At 46.4% G+C, this 17,263-nt stretch overlaps 1 protein-coding gene across 1 annotated transcript in view; it reads right to left on the reverse strand.

The window, feature by feature from the left end:
• The window catches only part of LOC135037959 (zinc finger protein 345-like), a 47,904-nt gene that overhangs the window by 2,922 nt on the left and 27,719 nt on the right, over window positions 1-17,263 (reverse strand). The window lies entirely within an intron of this gene.

A 17,263-nucleotide genomic window follows, 5' to 3' on the forward strand; every position in this document is an offset into this window, starting at 1 on the left:
GTGACACGGACGCTCGTGTGGGATTACTAGAGGTGACACGGACCCTCGTGTGGGATTACTAGAGGTGATATGGACACTCGTGTGAGATTACTAGAGGTGACATGGACGCTCGTGTGGGATTACTAGAGGTGATATAGATGCTCGTGTGAAATTACTAGGGGTGACACAGACGCTCATGTGGGATTACTAGAGGTGACATGGACGCTCAGGTGGGATTACCAGAGGTGACATGGACGCTCGTGTGGGATTACTAGAGGTGACATGGACGCTCGTGTGGGATTACTAGAGGTGACACGGACGCTCGTGTGGGATTACTAGAGGTGATAGTTTCCTCCAGCGGTAATCTCGATGTAACATCACACTGTATGTATAAACACTTTATGGGGGGGATTCAGTTCATCGCAAAAAATCTCTATCCAATTAGCCGCAAAAAGTTATTGGTGATAATTCTCCATAGGTTTTTTTAATTTGCGCACAAATGTCTGCGCACTGAGCAGTTGTGCGGTGTTAGGAGGAACTCATTTAAAAAGCCTTTTTAAATGTTTCCTACTGTATTGTCTTACTGACCTATAGTTTCTTACTGTATTGTCTTACTGACGTATAGTTTCCTACTGTATTGTCTTTCTGACCTATAGTTTCCTACTGTATTGTTTTACTGACCTAGAGTTTCTTACTGTATTGTCTTACTGACCTATAGTTTCCTACTGTATTGTCTTACTGACCTATAGTTTCCTACTGTATTTTCTTACTGACCTATAGTTTCCTACTGTATTGTCTTACTGACCTAGAGTTTCTTACTGTATTGTCTTACTGACCTATAGTTTCTTACTGTATTGCCTAACTGATCTATAGTTTTACTGACCTATAGTTTCCTACTGTATTGTCTTACTGACCTATAATTTCTTACTGTATGGGCTTACTGACCTAGTTTACTACTGTATTGTCTTACTGACATAGTTTCTTACTGTATTGTCTAACTGACCTATTGTTTCTTACCATATTGTCTTACTGACCTACAGTTTCCTACTGTATTGTCTTACTGACCTATAGTTTCCTACTGTATTGTCTTACTGACATATAGTTTATTTCTGTATTGTCTTACTGACCTACAGTTTCCTACTGTATTGTCTTACTGACCTTGTTTCCTACTGTATTGTCTTACTGACCTAGTTTCCTACTGTATTGTCTTACTGACCTATAGTTTCCTACTGTATTGTCTTACTGACCTATAGTTTCCTTTTCTATTACATAGTAACATAGTATCTAAGGTTGAAAAAACAAGATTTTAATTACCTACCGTTAAATCCTTTTCTCGTAGTCCGTATAGAATGCTGGGGTCCATATTAGTACCATGGGGTATAGACGGGTCCACCAGGAGCCATTGGCACTTTAAGAGTTTAATAGTGTGGGCTGGCTCCTCCCTCTATACCCCTCCTACCAGACTCAGTCTAGAAACTGTGCCCGAGGAGACAACATACTTCGAGAGAAGGAAATACACAGATAATGGTGAGATTCATACCAGCTCACAGAACAGGCAAATCCGGCTAACATGCCGGAAAACTTAGCAACAACTGAAACAGTAAATAATGCAGAACCTACCTAGGAACCAGGCAGTGCTGAACTATAAAACCAAAGCAGGAAAATGCAGCGCTGGGCGGGCGCCCAGCATCCTCTACGGATTACGAGAAAAGGATTTACCGGTAGGTAATTAAAATCCTATTTTCTCTTACGTCCTAGAGGATGCTGGGGTCCATATTAGTACCATGGGGATGTACCAAAGCTCCCAGATCGGGAGGGAGAGCATGGAGGGTCATGCAAAACTGCTTGACCAAACTTGAGGTCATCATAGGCCAAGGTATCGAATTGTAAAACTTAGCAAACGTGTTCGACCCAGACCAAGTAGCTGCTCGGCAAAGCTGTATAGCAGAGACACCCCGGGCAGCCGTCCAGGAAGAGCCCACCTTACGAGTAGAGTGGACCTTTATATTTTGGACACTGCAATCCTGCCGTAGAATATGCATGCTGGATGGTGAACCTGATACAGCGTGAAATCGACTGCTTAGAAGTAGGACACCCAATTTTCTTGGGATCATAGAGGACAGAGAGTCAGTTTTCCTATGACTAGCCGTCCTCCTCACATAAATCTTCAAAGCCCTCACAACATCCAAGGCCTTTGAAGCAATTGAGGTGTCAGTAGCCACTGGCACCACAATAGGTTGGTTGGTTGGTTGATATGAAAAGCTGATACAACCTTAGGCAGGAACTGCGGACGAGTCCTGAGTTCCGCCCTATCTTCATGGAAGATCAGATAGAGACTTTTACAGGACAAAGCCCCCAATTTCGACAAGCGTCAAGCAGAAGCTACGGCCAACAAAGTGACCGCCTTCCATGTGAGAAACTTGATTTCAGCCTCCTGTAGAGGCTCAAACCAATCAGATTGCAGGAACTGTAATACCACATCAAGATCCCAGGGTGCCATTGGCGCCACAAAGGGAGGCTGGATGTGCAGAACCCCTTTCAAAAAGGTCTGAACCTCAGGGAGGACAGCCAATTGCTTTTGGAAGAAAATGGATAAAGCCGAGATATGAACCTTGATGGAGCCCAATCTCAGGCCCATATCTACACCTGCTTGCAGGAAAAGGAGCAAACGTCCTAGTTAAAACTCCACCGCAGGAAATTTCTTGGATTCACACAAAGACACATTTTTTCCAAATTCGATGGTAATGTTTAGTTGTTACCCCTTCCTAGCATGTATCAGGGTAGGAATCACCTCACTCGGGATACCCTTCCCAGCTAAGATCTGGCGCTCAACCGCCATGCCGTCAAACGTAGACGTGGTAAGTCTTGATAAGCGAACGGCACCTGCAGCAGCAGATCCTCCCGAAGAGGTAAGGGCTGTGGATCTTCCAGCAGAAGCTCCAGCAGATCCGCGTACCAAGCCCTCCTTGGCCAGTCCGGAGTAATGAGGATTGCCAGAACCTTTGTTCTTCTTACAAGTTGAAGAACTCTTGGAATCAGAGGAAGTGGAGGGAACACATACACTGACGTGAACACCCACAGTGTTACCAGTGCGTCCACCGCCACTGCCTGCGGGTCTCTCGACCTGGAACTGTACCTCTGCAGCTTCTTGTTGAGGCGGGAGGCCATTATGTCTATGTGAGGAACCACCCACCAACCGGTTACCTCCTCGAACACCTCCGGGTGGAGGCCCCACTCTCCTGGATGGAGATTGTGTCTGCTAAGGAAGTCTGCTTCCCAGTTGTCTACTCCCGGAATGAAGATTGCTGACATCACCACTGCATGCCTTTCTGCCCAGAGGAGGATTCTTGACACCTCTGACATTGCAGCCCTGCTCTTCGTTCTGCCTTTTCAGTTTATGTAGACCACTGTGGTCACGTTGTCCGACTGAACCTGAACAACTCGAGCCTGTAGGTGTGCTGCTTGAAGAAGGCCATTGTACGCGGCCCTTAGCTCCAGGATGTTTATTGGGAGAAGGAATTCTTGATACGACCACCTTCCTTGGAAGGTTTCTCCCTGAGCGAATGCTCCCCAACCTCTTAGACTTGTATCCGTGGTTAGAAGGATCCAGTCCTGAACCCCGAACCTTCAGCCTTCCAGAAGGTGTGGTAGTTGTAGCCACCACAGGAGCGAAATCCTGGCTCTTAGTGACAGACGTATCCTCTGGTGCATATGTAGGTGAGATCCCGACCACTGGTCCAAGAGATCCAGCTGAAAGGATCGAGCATGAAACCTTCCGTACTGCAGAGCCTCGTAGGAGGCAACCATCTTCCCCAGAAGGTGGATGCACTGATGAACCGATACCCGGGAAGGCTCCAAGACATCCTGGACTATTGTTTGAATCACCAATGCTTTCTCCACCGGTAGAAACCACCTCTGCACCTCCGTGTCGAGGATCATTCCCAGGAAAGCCTCATTTTCGGCTCCAGATGAGACTTTAGAAGGTTCAGGATCCAACCGTGCTCCTTGAGCAGTTGTGTCGTGAGAGCAATGGATCTTAACAACTTCTCCCTGGATGACGCCTTGATCAGGAGATTGTCCAGATACGGAATTATGTTCACCCCCTGCTTGCGGAGCAGAACCATCATCTCTGCCATCACCTTGGTGAAGACCCTCGGTTGAAACTGATAGTGATCGTCTAACAGTCCAAACCTGAGATAAGCCTGATGCGGCGCCCAAATGGGAATGTGGAGGTACGCATCCTTGATGTCCAGGGACACCAGAAATTCCCCCTTCGTCAGTCCTGAGATGACAGCTCTCAGAGACTCCATCTTGAACTTGAACTCCCTGAGATAAGCGTCCAAAGACTTTAAGTTCAGAATTTGCGGTACAGAACCATCCGGCTTCGGTACCACAAGAAGGTTCAAATAGTAACCCTTGTACCACTGATGAGGCGGAACTGGAACAATGACCTTGGACACTAGCAGCTTTCAGATAGTTTCCAGAAGAATTGCTCTGTCTGCCAGCAAAGCCGGTAAGCCTGCTTTGAAGAAACGGTGAGGTGGGAAAGTTTGAAACTCCAGTCTGTACCCCCTGGACACTATATCCTGTATGCAAGGGTCCAGACCAGACAACACCCAGATGTGGCTGAAATGCCAGAGTCTTGCTCCCACCTGACCTTACTCCAGGCTGTGCGGTCCACCGTCATGCGGAGGACTTGGGGGTACCAGATGCAGGCTTCTGGTCTTGGGAACCTGCGGGAGCAGGCTTTTTTCCTTTAGAACAACCACCTCTGAAGAAGGTGTGAGAAGGCTTGTTCTTTCTAGGCCTCGCAGGCCAAAAGGACTGTGACATGGCTGGTGTAAAAGGTTTCTTTGTAGCCGGTGCAGCTGAGGGGAGAAAAGGAGACTTACTCGCCGTAGCCGTGGCAATCCATGCATCCAGCGCCTCCCCAAATAAAGCCTGACCTGTGTAGGGTAGGCCCTCCACGCATTTCCTGGATTCCGCATCTGCAGACCATTGGCGTAGCCAGAGACCCCTGCGAGTCGAGACGGACATGGAGGAGATCCCCGCAACCATGGAACCCAGGTCTTTCATGGAATCTACCAGGAACCCTGCAGAATCCTTACTGTTACATAAGAATAAATCAACGTCACCTGTATCCATCGTAGTCAAGTCCTCCTGCAGAGTGATTGACCACCTGGCTATAGCTTTAGAAATCCATGCACAGGCAATAGTAGGCTGCAGTATAGCCCCTGAAGCCGTATATATGGATTTGAGCGTAGCATCCACCTTGCGATCAGCCGGGTCCTTCAATGCGGTAGATCCCGGGACTGGTAAAACCACTTGTTTTGACAGCCTGGAAACAGAGACGTCCACTATAGGTGGAGACTCCAATTTCTTTCTATCATCCTCTGGGAATGGAAAAGCAACCAAGACCCTTCTTAGGGATCTGGAATTTCTTCTCCGGATTTTACCAGGCCTTTTCAAATATAGCATTTAATTTCTTGGATGCTGGAAAAGTGAGAGGGGCCTTCTTACTGTCCGTGAAAAAGGCCTCCTCTACCTGCTCAGGAGCTGTGTCAGAAATGTGCAACACATCCCATACGTCCTCAATCATCAACTGCACCCCCTTAGCAAGTGACACCGTCCACCTCGACACATCCCCGTCACCGTCTGCGTGTCAGAATCGGTGCCCGTGTCATCCTGCATAATCTTGGAAAGCGCACGTTTGTGAGAATGTACCGCGGGGACCCTGAGAGAGCAGTATCAGACCATACAACCATAGAGGATTGCAATACCTGAGTGACATGCTCAGTTCTTGTAACCCTCTCAGAAATCTGAGGAATAGTTCCCCTAAGAGAGACTAACCACTCTGGTTCTCTAGCTGGGATCTGCGCTACAACAGTGCAATCCTGACTACATGGGATGGGATCTTCCTGAGAAGATAAATCCTCTGCAGCATATGAGACAGAGTCTCTAGACATGTCTGCTAATACACCCCACATACACACAGGGTACAGGGCAGACAGAATTCCCCCCCCCAAGAATGGCAGAGAGACAAAGAGATTGGAGCCAACCCACACACAGCGCATCACAGGTATAGGGAGACCCTAAGCCAGCGCTGACTGTGTCCCTTAATAGGAGACAGAGTCTTACACAGCCTCCCCTCCCTTCTACAACCCCCCGGTACCGTACAGATAGCTGGAGTTGCGCTGGAGGGACTGATCTTCCACTTGCAGGCAGGAAAATGGCGCTGAAACGCTGCTGGGTCTGCTCTGAGAAGCTCCGCCCCTTAATGGGGTGGTCTTCCCGCTCTTCATAGATTATACTGGCCTGAGGTTTTGTGTGCTGGCTGAGATCCGCAGATGCCGAAAGGCTGGAATGGTCAGTGTAGGGTCAGGCGCTGGCTCAGGGCGCCCCTCACAGTGCCGAACATAGTTACCGCTGAGCTGTCCGGGAGCGCAGTACCTACCCTGTAGCCACCATCTTCACACCGACCCACCGTTTGTTAGGGGGGATGGTGACTCACTTGCCACACTTCAGCTCTGCAAGGGGGCGGCGGCATGCTGCTGGGGTGATCGTTTCCCTGTGGCGGGGAGCGATCTATCCCCTCTGGAGCTCAGTGTCCTGTCAGCGGAGACAGTGGCTTAGACCCCGCAGGGTGGGCACTACTTCCCCCCTCAGTCCCTCGATGCAGGGAGGCTGTTGCCAGAAGCCTCCCGGTAAAATAAAAACTCTAAGAAAAACGTTTACTAAAAAAACTTTGTAGAGCTCCTCCGGGCACATTTTCTAAATTAAGTCTGGTAGGAGGGGCATAAGGGGAGGAGCCAGCCCACACTATTAAACTCTTAAAGTGCCAATGGCTCCTGGTGGACCAGTCCATGGTATTATGGACCCCAGCATCCTCTAGGACGTAAGAAAAAAGAATTTGTCCATCGAGTTCAACCTATTTGTGGTTTCCTGTGCAGTATTATTTTTGGCCTAAGTTTTGTCTGATGCTGATGTCAGCCGTTGTGTTTATTCCTTTTTTTTAATAACTGTAGTGCGTGACTATCTATGCACCCTAACCCTGGATATCCTTATCCATTGGGAATTTATCCAACCCATTCTTAAAGGTGTTGACTGTGTCCGCCATTATAACTCTAAGGCAGGGAATTCCAAACACGTATTGTCCTTACTATGAAAAAAACATTTCCCGGCTTTGTGCGGAATCTCCTCTCCTCTAACCTAAGCAAGTGTCCATGTGTCCTCTGTGCTGATCTTACCAAACACAGGTCCCGCGCAAGCTCCGTGTATTGTCCCCTTATATATTTGCAAATGTTGATCATGTCCCCTCTTAGTCTCCTCTTTTCCAGTATAAACATGCCTAGCCTAGCAAGCCTTTCCTCGTACTCCAGAGTCTCCATGCCCTTAATTAGTTTGGTCGCCCGCCTCTGAACCTTTTCTAGCTCCAGAATATCCTTTTTGTAGTATGGTGCCCAAAATTCTACACAGTATTCAAGATGTGGCCTCACTGGTGATTTATATAATGGGAGCATAATACTCTCGTCCCTTGCATCAATTCCCCGTTTTATGCATGCTAATATCTTTTTAGCTTTCTTTGCTGCAGTCCTACTTTGGGTACTGCTGCTTAGTTTGCTATCTATGAGGACACCTAAGTCTTTTTCCAGTACAGAATCCCCCAAAATTGCCTTATTTAGTATGTAGGTGTTACTTTTGTTCTTGTTACCACAGTGCATTACCTTACACTTGTCTGTGTTGAAGCTCATTCTCGATTTGGCTGTCCATGCTTCTAGTTTAACCAAGTCGTTCTGAAGGCTCAGCATCCCCCTCCGTTATTTAAAACCTTACACAATTTGTTATCGTCTGCAAAAACTGACACCATGCTCCCTAGACCTTCTGTTAGGTTGTTAATGAAAATGTTGAACAATAGCGGTCCTAGTACAGACCCTTGTGGCACACCACTTAGCACTTCAGTCCAATTTGAAAATAATCTATTAACCCCAAAGCGCTGCTACCGAATATCTAACCAATTTCTGACCCAAGTGCATATTGTGCTCCCTTGCCCCATTTCTTGTAGCTTATAGATAAGTCGCGTATGTGGTACTGTGTCGAAAGCTTTGGCAAAGTCTAAAAAGATTACATCCACCTCCTTACCCTGATCAAGGTTCGCACTTACGGTTTCATAAAAGCCAAGTTGGTTTGACATGATCTGTCCTTCACAAATCCATGTTGATTCCTTTTAATGACCTTATTGAACTTCTGAATACTATCCCTTAGAATACCTTCCAATACTTTCCCCACTATAGATGTAAGACCTGAACCCTCTGGCACTTTCTCTTCATTTGATCCCACAAGTGAAGATGAAGTATCAACACTCTTTCCATCCTCCTACTCCACTACCTCTCCTCTTGATCCTATACCCTCACAGGTCAGTAAAACTTTGTCTCCTGTGCTTATCCCAACCTTAACTTAAATCTGTAATTTCTCTCTCTCTACTGGTATCTTTCCCGCTCTGTTTAAACATGCAGTGATTACTCCCATTCTAAAAAAAATAGAACTCTGACCCAAACACACTCTCTAACTACCGTCCCATTTCTTAGCTACCTGGTCCCTCCAAGCTACTTAAGAGACTTGCCTACACTCGCCTTATACACTTTCTTAACTCCCACAACTTATTGGACTGACTTCAGTCAGGCTTTCGTGCCCAACTCTCCACAGAGACGGCACTGACCAAAGTAGTGAATGATCTAATCACTGCTAGATCAAAAGGCCATTACACACTACTTATTCTTCTAGATCTCTCTGCTGCTTTTGACACTGTTGACCACTCTTCTCATACAAATACTACAATCCCTAGGTCTTCAGGACACAGCCCTCACTTGGTTCTCATCCTACCTATCTAATCGCTCTTTCAGTGTTCACTTCTCTGATTCTACCTCCTCTTCTCTACCTCTATCAGTTGGAGTACCGCAAGGCTTAGTCTTAGGTCCTCTGCTTTTCTCAACCTATACCTCCTCTTTTGGTAAACTAATCAGCTCCTTTGGATTTCAGTATCATTTGTACGCTGATGACACTCAAATCTACCTATCCTCCCCAGATTTGTCACCATCTGCATTGGCTCATGTCACTGGATGCCTGTCTGCCATTTCATCTTTGATGTCATCTCGCCACCTCAAACTCAACATTTCCAAAACACAATTAATTATTTTCTCACCAGCTAAAAGTAGTTACCAACCTGATATCTCCATAACTGTTGACAATGCAACTATCCACCCTACCCCACAAGCTCGTTTCCTAGGTGTCACCCTTGACTCTGAACTGTCCTTTGTTCCACACATTCAATCTGTCTCTAAATCATGTTACATGCACCTAAAAAACATATCCAAAACATGCCCTTATCTTACACAAGACACAGAGAAAAACTCTAATCCATGCACTCATCATCTCCCACATTGATTATTGTAATAGTCTCCTTACTGGTCTTCCCAAACATAGGCTCTCACCACTACAATCCATTTTAAATGCAGCTGCGAGGCTAATCTTCCTTGCCAGACGTTCTTCATCTGCTGATCCGCTCTGTCAGTCCCTCCATTGGTTACCGGTATTCTACCGTGTCAAATATAAAATACCTTTACTGACATACAAGGCTATTAACCAAACTGCACAATCATACATCTCCTCACTCATCTCAAAATATCTCCCTACCAGACCTCTCCGCTCTGCACAAGATCTGCATCTCTCAACCATATATATTACCTGTTTCCACACAAAATTACAGGACTTTACCCGGGCTTCACCCACTCTGTGGAATGCACTCCCACGCACAATAAGACTCTCCTCTAGTCTCCAAACCTTTAAACATTCCCTGAAAACTCAGCTCTTCAGACAAGCCTACCAAATTTCAGACCCACACACATAACCTTCAATGCTTCCCTATCCAGTTACATCCCCTCTGTACAGTCCACATAAACTCACATTTTGTCTTCCAACATTGCTGGGTGGTCATATCATACAACTCATTAAGAACCTAGCAATCTGGTGGACCATTATGCAACAGGTAGCATCTATCCTTGTGTATCAATGCCTATTTTCCCATAGATTGTAAGCTTGCGAGCAGGGCCTTCCTACCTCTATGTCTGTCTGTTTTTACCCAGTTTTGTTCTATAACTGTTGTTCTAATTGTAAAGCGCAACAGAATATGCTGCACTATATAAGAAACTGCTAATAAATAAATAAGACTAACTGGTCTATGTGCACCAGGATTCTCTTCTCATGCAGGTAAGAGAGCAATGACATGTTTTACTTGCTTGAGGAAGAATATTGGAAAGACAATGCCAACAGAGCCATCCCATATCCCTCCTACAGATGGACCTTTTCAAGTAATACAAATCGACTTCATACAGTTACCACCCTGTAGAAATTTGAAATATGTGTTAGTATGTATCGATGTATTTTCCAACTGGGTAGAAGCGTTCCCTGCTGCCACAAATACTGCTACGTTCCAGAAAATTGTGCAGGAATTTGTGTGTAGATATGGTATTCCTAGAATGATTGAAAGCGATAGGGGTACCCATTTTACAGGTGAAGTCTTTCAGGTCATGTGCAAACTGATGGGAATTAATAGTAAGCTGCATACTCAGTACCGACCACTGGCGAGTGCGAAGGTAGAGAGAGTGAACAGCACTATTAAGAACAAGCTGAGCAAAGTGATGGCTGAAACTGGATTGCTGTGGCCAGAAGCTTTGCCACTAGTGTTATACAGCATCAGAACCACTCCCAGGTCCCTGCTTAACTTATCACCCCATGAAATTCTTTTTGGTCGACAACCGCATGTAATGATAGACCCCCAGGATGATTTGAAATGCAATAATGATATGACTGTGAAATATTTGGTTAGGATGAGCCAGCAGCTGAGAAATCAACAAAGAAATCTAAAGCTGGCGATTCCTGACCTACCGAACAGTAATTGTCATGACACTGAGCCTGGGGATTATGTGATACAAAATTTTCTACGCTCAGGTTGCCTCATTGACAGGTGGGAAGGACCGTACCAAGTCTTGTTAACCAGCACTACAGCATTAAAGGTCCCCAAAAGAGAGACTTGGGTCCACTCGTCCCACTGCAAGAAGGTCGCTGACCCGGAGAAGACTCGTAACAAAGAGCAGAGTGTAGAGAACCTCGTATCACTGGAGTGTTTGTTCCAGGAAAGTTGAGAGGCAGGACTGTTGAAAGGCACCTGAGCACGGAGAGCAACAAGATCAAGGACGGTTGTCGCACCATTTTCTTTTTTCACCTCCCCCTGCATTTTCTTTTCTTTTCTCCTTCTTATTTTCCTTCTTTCCCCTAACGAAATGGATCTATCACAAGAGACTGCGTTTCGGGTTATGCTAGTAATTCTGTATTTGATCAGGACAATCTGTTTTGGTGAGGGTCCCAGAGAGGTCGAGCAGGGATCTAGAATGCGTTCTGATGGCAAGTACGAATTTGTAGGATCTCAGGAGCAGCACATCACTCGAGTAAAGGCTGGTATCAGTAAGCGCTCTGGTAGTCATGGAGCTCGGAGGCAATGTGAAGGGTTATTGTCTGATGATATTGTATTTGTAGGAATTGTGAGAACATAGTCGAAGTCGGGTGCATCCAGAGATGTCAGTCCAACATTAATATCGATATGGACCGACATCTGTTGAGTGATTACCATTCATTAGTGTCAGGAACTGGTGCAGAATCCGGAATTCAGGATCAGGTACCAAGTGGTTGACGTTACCCAGAACAGAGGCGCGGAGTCTAACACACCGGGAGGTTTTCACCAGGGAACCCCACAAGGGGATATGGGCTTCGCGGCTTCCGACGTGCAGGTCGCGGGCCCCTGTCTGGGTCAATTGATACCTGAACTGAACTAGAGTTATGGTAGAGGTGTTGTATATGACAAACTGCAGGGATACACAGGAACAAACAGGAACTGGAGAAAGTGGCAGGGTGCACACGGCCAGATGGTACGCTAGGGCCGTGGAGATGGAACAGCAGCAGGTACTCTAGGGGTGACACAGGAGGTAGTGGCACAAAGACAGACTGGGGTGCAGACACTTGGAGACGGGGCAACGGCAGTCGGCAGACTAAAGTCGTCAGCAAGATGTTGAAGCTGGAATTCAATACTGGAACAAGGCAATACCCACTGGACAGATGAACTGAGAGCAGAGAGGAACCAGAGAGCAGAACACCACATGGAGTAGCTATAACTGGCAAAGCCTCTTGGGATTGAGAGGCTTAAAAGAACAGGCTGGACCAATCAGTTGTGAGAACCAGACAGGCCCCCAGTAATTGATATAACATGCAGCTGCAGTGCAGACTGAGCAGGCTGACAAGCTGAATAGTAGTTTTCAGGTAACGAGCTGTAATTACAGAACCCAGACACCTGTGAAGTCAGTTGCTGAGTGCAGGAGCTAAGGCACTGGGAGACAACTATGCAGGAGCGGTGACCTGTAGTTCCACAAACTGAAGCAAAGGTAATTTATAACAATAACAAAACATGAGTGCTCAGGATTGTAACAGTACCCTCCCCCCCTTGAAGAGGGGTTAGGAACCCCTAGAACCAGGCTTATCCGGAAATTCACAGAAGAAAGACCTCTTAAGTCTGGGTGCATGAAGAAACCGCTCTGGTACCCAGGTTCTCTCTTCCGGACCGTAACCCTTCCAATGCACGAGGAAATTAACTTGACCCCTCCTGAACTTGGAATACAGAATCTTTTCCGCAACAAACTCCTTGTGACCTTGGACTAACACAGCGGCAGGCCTTCTGGAAGGAGATCTTCTAAATCTCTGGGACACAAATGCTTGTTTCAACAAGGAACAGTGGAAAGTGTTATTGATCTTAAGTTATTTTGGTAAAAGGAGTCGAAAGGCTACTGGATTAATCTGTCTAATAATCCGGAATGGACCAATGAACCTAGGCCCAAATTTTTGAGAGGGCTGGCGTAACTTGATATTTCGAGTGGACAGCCACACCATGTCACCCACTTTAAAAGTACAAGGTCTTTGTCGTCTGTCAGCAAATTGTTTGGAACGAACAGAGACTTGGTTGAGTGCCAGACGTACTCTACTCCAAATTTTCCTCAGACAAGCTACAGGATCAAGGGAAGAAGTCTGTTGCTGCAGGATGTCAAAAGCGTTAGACCTAGGATGGAACCCAGAGAGACAAAAGAAGGGTGACATGGATGAAGAAGAGTGACTGGAATTATTATATGCAAATTCTGCAAATGCCAGATGGTCCACCCAATCGTTATGGTACTTGGAAACATAACAACGGCGATACTGTTCAAGAGACTGGTTCACTCGCTCAGTCTGTCCATTGGATTGTGGATGATAACCAGAGGACAGACTAAGATTAATATCCAAGGCTGAACAGAAAGCTCGCCAGAATTGAGCAATAAACTGAGTTCCTCTGTCGGAGACGATGTCCTGTGGTAATCCATGTAATTTAAAGATATGTTGGATAAACAAGGTTGCCAATTCCCTGGCACTGGGGAGCTTGCGAAGAGGAACAAAGTGAGCCATCTTACTGAACCGGTCTGCCACAACCCAAATGGTATTGTACCCCGATGACTTAGGAAGATCAACCACAAAGTCCATAGAAATATGGGTCCAAGGTCTTGAGGGAACCGTAAGAGGCGTAAGATGTCCCATGGGAGCTTTACGAGAAGTTTTATGTTGAGCACAGATCAAGCAAGAATGAACTCTCTAACATCTTGATACATAGAAGGCCACCAAACTGAGCGAGACAATAAATCCAGAGTCTTAGAAATCCCTGGATGCCCAGAGACTCTTTTTACATGAAATTCAGATAAAACTGCTTTCCTGTACTCTTTAGGGACAAAGAGGAGTCTTGAGGGAGTCCCCATGGGTGCAAGAGACTGTTTGGCTTGAATCTGGGAGACTAAATCTTGAGCAAGACCAGCATGGATATTGGAAACAGGAATAATTGGTTCAGAAGAGCAGGATGAATTTTGAATTGGAAGGAAGCTTCGTGACAAGGCATCTGCTTTAAGATTCTTCGATCCTTGCCGATAGGAGATCACATAGTTGAATGTAGTGAAGAATAATGCCCATCGTGCCTGTCTTGAAATCAGTCTCTTGGCTGATTCAATATAGGATAGGTTTTTATGGTCAGTGAGGATTGTAATCACGTGTCTCGCCCCTTCCAACCAATGCCTCCATTCTTCTAGAGCCCACTTGATAGCAAGCAGTTCACGATTTCCAACATCATAGTTGGCTTCGGCAAGAGAGAACTTTCTGGACAGAAAAGAGCACGGGTGAAGTTTAGAATCCACTGGATCTTTCTGCGATAGGACTGCTCCCACTCCCACTTCAGAAGTATCCACTTTCATAACAAAAGGCAGGTCAGGATTTGGATGACTAAGAACAGGTGCAGATATAAAGGCTTTTTTTAACTTCAGAAAAGCTTGTAGAGCTGAAGGTGACCAATGTGACGGATCCGCACCTTTCTTGGTCAAAGCAACAATAGGTGCAACAATGTCTGAAAATTAACGAATAAATCTCCTGTAATAATTAGTGAACCCAAGAAAGCGTTGTATAGCTTTAAGGTTAGTAGGTTGTGCCAAATCTTGAATTGCTTGAAGCTTACTGGGATCCATGGAGAACCCCTTGGGAGAGATGATGTAGCCTAAGAAAGCGACTTCCTTCACTTCGAATTCACATTTTTTTAACTTGGCGTATAGATGGTGCTCACGGAGCTTTTGCAACACCATCTGGACATGGACTCAATGCTGCTCAAGTCACCGTGAATATATCAGGATGTCATCCAAGTAGACCACAACAAATTTTCCCAGGAATTCTCGGAGCACATCATTGATAAAATCTTGGAAGACGGCAGGAGCATTTGACAATCCAAATGGCATAACAAGGTATTAATAATGCCCAGAATGAGTGTTGAAGGCCGTCTTCCACTCACCGGCCTTAATTCGTATGAGGTTATATGCCCCCCGAAGATCAATTTTAGAGAAGATTTTCGCTATCCGGAGTTGATCAAACAACACGGAAATCAAAGGCAAAGGATAAGAATTCTTAACAGTGATTTTGTTGAGTCCTCTATAATCAATGCATGGACGTAAGGAGCCGTCTTTTTTTGCCACAAAGAAGAATCCTGCTCCTACTGGTGATTTTGAGGGACGAATAAACCCTTTGCGTAGGTTCTCCTGAATATAGTCCTCCATGGCTTTAGTTTCTGGCAAAGAAAGAGCATATAACCTACCCTTAGGTAATTTATCTTCGGATACCAGACTGATGGCACAGTCGTAAGGTCGATGGGGGGGAAGAGTATCCGCCTCTTTCTTGGAGAAGACATCCGCAAATGAATGATATGGAGTCGGTATCCCCTCTGGTATAACTTGAGAGCATCACACTGGCAAGGACAGACATCTTCCTGTACATTCTGTTCCCCACTGTAAGAGTTCTCCTGTCTTCCAGCAGATGGATGGATTATGGGATTTCAACCATGGAAGCCCTAGGACTATGGAGGCCAGGGGGCAATTGACAAGGAGGAAACTAATCTTCTCCGAATGCAGAAGACCAGTAGTTAAATGAACAGGAGGAGTTTGCTGAGACACTTGCCCACTGAGGAGGGGGTTACCGTCAAGGCCACATATAGTCACAGAAGGCTTCATCTTTAGTATAGGAATGTTCCAGGACCGGGCGAAAGAGATATCCATAGAGTTGGCAGCTGTACCACAATCAACAAAAGCCTTGACTGCCACTTGCTGAGTAGGTAGACTAATTTGAACTGGAAGCAAGACTGAATTTTTTGGAGAGATTCCAGCCAGACCCAGGAGTAACTCCCCTTTTACCCCTGGGTCTTGTCTTTTCCCGACTTCAGGGTGCAAATATTAGCAAAATGACCCTTTGCTCCACAATATAAGCATAGGCCCATCGATCGCCTACGAGATTTTTCCTGAGCAGAAAGACGAAAGGCCCCAATCTGCATGGGTTCACTGGAATCTTCGGCTTCTTCCAAGGCTACTGCTGAGGGAGATGGTGACCCTCCACCTTTCTCCATCCTCCGTTCCCTGATCCGACGATCTACTCGAATTGCTGACTGCATGAGCTTGTCAGGGGTTTCAGGAGTAGGATGCTGGACAAGGTAGTCTTTAATTTGCTCAGTGAGGCCTAAGCGGAACTGACTTCGGAGGGCTGGGTCATTCCAACCACTATCACCTGCCCATCTGCGAAACTCAGTGCAGTATACCTCGGCCGTGTTTTTCCCTTGTCTCAGGGCTCGTAAGTGAGCCTCTGCAGAAGCTGCTCGGTCCGGGTCATCATAAAGAATTCCTAGGGCGCTAAAAAAGGCATCCACTGTGTGCAAGGTGGGATTCTCCGTTTTTAATCCGAACGCCCAGGACTGGGGTTCCCACTGCAGGAGGGAGATGATGATACCTACTCGCTGAGCCTCAGAACCAGACGATAATGTAATCGGAGTCTGAAATAAAGCTTGCAGCTATCATGGAAATTCTGGAACTGTTTCCGGGCACCTGTAAACCGATCTGGAAGATGCAGCTTTGGTTCAGGCCCAGGAGCTCTGGTTACAACCAATGACCTGCTAGTTTCTTCCTGGGTGGAAACTCGGAGCTTTAGATCTTGCAGTTGCTGAGTAAAATTTTGTATTTGACCAGCCAAGATTTGAGCCGGATTTTGCTGTGACGGGTCCATGCCCAGGAAGTGGTGGGCCAGTTATAATGTCAGGAACTGGTGCAGAATCCGGAATTCGGGATTAGGTACCAAGTGGTTGACGTTACCCAGAACAGAGGCGCGGAGTCTAACACGCAGGGAGGTTTTCACCAGGGGATATGGGCTTCACGGCTTCCGACGTGCAGGTCGCGGCCCCCTGTCTGGGTCACTTGATACCTGAACTGGACTAGAGTTATGGTAGAGGTGTTGTATATGACCAACCGCAGGGATACACAGGAACAAACAGGAACTGGAGAAGGTGGCAGGGTGCACACGGCCAGATGGTACGCTGGGGCCATGGAGATGGAACAGCAGCAGGTACTCCAGGGGTGACACAGGAGATAGCGGCACACGGACAGACTGGGGTGCAGACACTTGGAGACAGGGTAACGGCAGTCGGCAAACTAAAGTTGTCAGCAAGATGTTGAAGCTGGAACAAGGCAATACCCACTGGACAGATGAACTGAGACCAGAGAGGAACCAGAGAGCAGAACACCACATGGAGTAGCTATAACTGGCAAAGCCTCTTGGGATTGAGAGGCTTAAAAGAACAGGCTGGACCAAT

Source organism: Pseudophryne corroboree, unplaced genomic scaffold, assembly GCF_028390025.1.
Source record: "Pseudophryne corroboree isolate aPseCor3 unplaced genomic scaffold, aPseCor3.hap2 scaffold_695, whole genome shotgun sequence".
Classification (NCBI taxonomy): Eukaryota; Metazoa; Chordata; class Amphibia; order Anura; family Myobatrachidae; genus Pseudophryne; species Pseudophryne corroboree.